Source organism: Etheostoma spectabile, chromosome 18, assembly GCF_008692095.1.
Source record: "Etheostoma spectabile isolate EspeVRDwgs_2016 chromosome 18, UIUC_Espe_1.0, whole genome shotgun sequence".
NCBI lineage: Eukaryota > Metazoa > Chordata > Actinopteri > Perciformes > Percidae > Etheostoma > Etheostoma spectabile.
In genome coordinates, this window is record NC_045750.1 from 21,143,508 (window position 1) to 21,148,065 (window position 4,558).

At 40.1% G+C, this 4,558-nt stretch overlaps 1 long non-coding RNA gene across 1 annotated transcript in view; it reads right to left on the reverse strand.

Annotated features, from left to right (window-relative positions):
* Nucleotides 1-302: 302 nt before the first annotated feature.
* LOC116706737 (uncharacterized) overlaps nucleotides 303-4,558 on the reverse strand; it is a 13,270-nt gene continuing 9,014 nt past the window's right edge. Inside the window, exon 3 of the long non-coding RNA XR_004336307.1 lies at nucleotides 303-446. This is a non-coding gene — a long non-coding RNA (uncharacterized LOC116706737). The remainder of the gene's footprint in view (nucleotides 447-4,558) is intronic.

The window sequence follows — 4,558 nt, forward strand, 5'->3', positions numbered from 1 at the left end:
GTTCCTTTATTAACAAGACACCAGTTTTCATTTCATTAAGAAAACAAAATGTTTAAACCAAATGCATTAGGCTTTTAGACATTAGGCTGCAGGTAAGCCAATTTATGTTGGAATTATTTAGAATGGTTTGCACTAAAGGAAAGAAACCCAATACCTTGTCTTTGCTTTTTCTTTGTTAAAGTCTCTGCAACTAGTGTAGTGGAGTTTTATTTATCTGCAACATTATGTATAATTACAGTTTTGTACAATGTATGTTCTCAAAACTACATAATACGTTGCTTTCTCTTTGAGAAAAAAATACATTTAGCAGTTTGGCTTTCCTTAGGGTCTTTATAACCTGTTCTAAAATGGTTCTATTATAATTCATATATCGTGATGTATATATTGTTATCGCAGGAGGCTGCAAGGTATATCGCAATATGGATTTTAGGCCATATCGCCCATCCCTACCCCCAACCTATCAGATCTCTACAGCAAAGCCACCAAACGCAAAGCATAGACAATCACACATGACCCCAGTCATCCCCTCTACCTCTTCTTCACCCTGGTTTCATCAAGACGCAGATACAGGTTCTTGGTCTGGAGACAGTACAGTAAGAGTTTTTTGCCTTCTGCCATATCATCCCTAAATGAAGCTCTCCAGCTGTGATTGTGTGTGTGTTGCCTATATGTTATGTTGCCAGTTGAATGGACTGGAGGGACCTGTGCATTACAGTATAGGGTGTTTGGGGTGAAGGTTTCTGTGTTTCTTGTATGTGTATTTATGTATTTTCTCCATCTGCCTGTCTGTATACATAAATTCACTTTAGGCACTGCTCCTGTTTCCACTGTATTAAGTAATACTCGTTATTGTCTGGTGCACAACAATGCAATACAGTGAAGCAGTCATGGACAATGAAAGTCTTGGTTCTCAGATTCCTTCCATCGGTGCTTGCACAAATATGTATATGAAAAATAAGGACATATTATATATTTATGACATATAAACAGATGGTAATCAGCACTGTGATCCACAAAAAGAATGACAGCATCCATAGAAACACAATAATCCACTTTTCTGCTGATGACCTACTTCACCAATAATTCACCGCTTACGGACCTCCCGCTGGCAGCCACGGGAGATAGTTGTTTACATGATCCTGTAAAGAAGGATGTAAAATACTGTATAAACCATAACAACTAGACCAGTCATTCGTTTTGCAGCACAAGGCTGATGCATCTGTCATATACGTTATTATGTTGTACGCTCGTGATGATGCTATCACGTGCAAAATGGCGCGCCATCATTCAACTATCAAAACGCCTTTACACTGTGCTCATTAAAATGAGCATATCTCAGAAACTGTACGCACTTCAAATAACTTAAGAGTGTTAAGAAACATTTGTCACGTTTATACATTTGGGAATACCTTTGGATCAATATTTTGTGTGTTTAATTAGTCAAATTTGATTACATTTTTTTATGACACAATTTCAACACTTAACAATTATGGTTTATTGACTTCCATAACCTTGAAGCTTAGGTTGCACTGATTTTGGCAATATTAAGCATTTGAAGATACTCCAAGAAATCACATCACAAAGAGTTCAAAGGGTCAATATCTGTAATATACAGTATACCAGGGATGCAATCTGTGCTATCCACGGGAACTGTTGTGACTAGAAGCTGATTACAGGTGTCATCCACCATGACGGAGCAAGCTGTCGACAAGCAAATGATATCCTCACAAGACAGATTTTTGGTGTGTCCCTTTAAATGTATGTTTTAGTTAATAACTAGGTGATTTGCCACCACAGAATTGCTTGAGACAGCAATGAACTGTGAAAGTTAAACAAGAGAAAAGGATAAACTTGGGAGGGGGTGGGGGAAACACACACCCACAATATGGACAATGTAGATTTTCACATGAGACCCAAAGCTGTTACGGTGCACTAGTCCCTCACTGCTGAAACCATAAGAACAAGCAACACGAAGAATTCTTTATTATCAGGATGCTCAAATAAGTCCATTAAGACTCTTCAGCTGATCCAGACTGCTGCAGCACGTGTTCTGACAAGAACTAAGAAAAAAGATCGTATTTCTCCTGTATTAGTTTCTGTGCATTGGCTTCCAGTTAAAATCCCGGATTTAAAATCCGTCTCCTGACCTACAAAGCTCTAAATGGTCAAGCACCATCTTATCTTGAAGAGCTCTTAGTGCCTTATTTTCCCACTAGAGCACTGCACTCCTAGAAATCAGAGCTACTTGTGGTTCTTAGAGTCTCTAAAAGTAGAATGGGAGCCAGAGCCTTCAGCTATCAAGCTCTTCTACTGTAGAAACAGCACCCAGTCTGGATTCGGGGGGCAGAAACCGTCACCACATTTAAGAATGATCTGAAAACTCTCCTCTTTGATAAAGCATATAGTTAGGGAGTGAGGAGTTGCAGCTTCCGCCTAACCCGGCCCATGTGCTTCTCTTCAGAATCTCAGATTCATCTACCATATCTTCAATAATATAATAAAACTAGAGAGAGGCAGGGCAGTACAGCCCGACCAGGCTCCTCTCTTTACCCTGTCTCTCTTAGTTATGCTGTAATAGTTTTAGCCTGCCGGGAGACTTCCTTTGACACACTGAGCTCCTCTCTCCTTTATCTTTCCATTTGTGTGCATGCATGTCCCAGAAATGCTTGTTACTAACCTAGCTCTGGGGAGTCATTCCCCGGACTCCTTATGTTCTTTTTCCCCCAGCATGTTTCCCTGGATCAATTCTCTGCTGTGTCCTGTTACGCTCTGCTTGTAATGCCCTGCTATGCCATGAACTACTGCAAACTACCGTTTTTAGTTCATGTTTCTTTATCCTTTACTGTGACTACAATTGCCACTCTTCATTCTAAACCCAACCAGCAGTCAGACACCCCCTACCAAGAACCTGGGTCTGTCCAAGGTTTCTTTCTAAAAGGGAGTTTTTACTCACCACTGTTGCACTGTTGCTTGCTCTGGAGGGAACTACTAGAACTGTTGTGTCCTTGTAAATTATAGAGTGTGGTCTAGACCTACTCTATTTGTAAAGTGTCTCGAGATAACTCTTGCTCTGAATTGATACTATAAATAAATTTGAAGAATTGAAGAAAACTCAATACCTCCATGCTCTGTTGGAGCAGATTTATTTCTCAGTGCTACTGCAAAGCAGTGCAGTACAATAGGAGTGCAACGTGAGTGAGTGGTGTGTGTGTGTGTGTGTGTGTGGTGTGTGTGGTGTGTGTGTGTGTGTGTGTGTGTGTGTATGTGTGTAAAGACTTACAGATCTGTGGGGTGTTCCTGTTATGTACTGTGGCTACAATAAGAGGTTTGTGTGCATGCAGGGCTGCTTGTGCAAGCTGATGTATTGTGTGTGTGTGTGTGTGTGTGTGTGTGTGTGTGTTGGTGTGTGTGTGGTGTGTGTGTGTGGTGGTCATGCCCGAAGCATAACGGATAAAAACGTGCACATGTTGCTGTCAGTGGCGATTGATGGATGGGATGGAACATCGTTTATTGACACAACACCCTTCATGTTTCACAAGGCCATCAGTCATATAGAATGCCCATCTGCTACTCTCTATCTCTCTCTCTCACACACACACACACACACACACACACACACACACACACCTGCTGAATGTTTTCATACATTTCCTCCCAGTAGTCATGCCCTTCACCCATTGCCCCATTCACTGAGAAGATACAGAGAGTGCATATCACAATAGAGCTCTTTCAGCTTAAAATAATACATATAGGTATTTGAAAAGGAAACTTTTTGTTAACATCGCCATATCAGAGTCTGGCAAGACCGTAAAATGCCAAAAGGACAAAAGAAACCATTTCTGGAATACTGAGTAAGGTCATTGCCTTCCATGTCTTCAATGCTACTAGAACCTGAAATCTTTTTTTTTTTTCTCTCTGCCTTTGCCGTTCCTTATTTGTCAACAGTGGTTGAAATTACTACGTTCACAATAAAGACTTATAATAATAATCTGAGCCTCTCAGCGGCAAAACAAGCACCTTTGTGAACGTAAATACAAGCTGGACAATTGTCCTATATACTCACATTGTAGCTTGTTTCACCGCTGCAGACTGCAGCAATCTTGATTAATACTGGACCAATGTCAAAGATTGCTGTTCCCATCAGTCACTTAGACAAAAAAACATAGGAAAATAGTGTCCAGGTTGAAAAAAACGGTAGTTACCCTTTAAATGATGGAATGATCATCAACTATTCAAGTAATCGGAAAATGATTTCAGCAAGTTCTACAGTGAGGGAAAATTTTGGCCCGCTGACAAAGAAATGATCAGTCTATAATTTTAATGGTAGATTTATTTGAACAGTGACAGACAGAATAACAAGAAAATCCAGAAAAACGCATGTCAAAAATGTTATAAATTGATTTGCATTTTAATGAGGGAAATAAGTATTTCCCCCCCTCTCAATCAGAAAGATTTCCGGCTCTCAGGTGTCTTTTATACGGATAACAAGCTGAGATTAGGAGCACAGTCTTAAAGGGAATGCTCCTAATCTCAGCTTGTTACCTGTATAAAAGACACC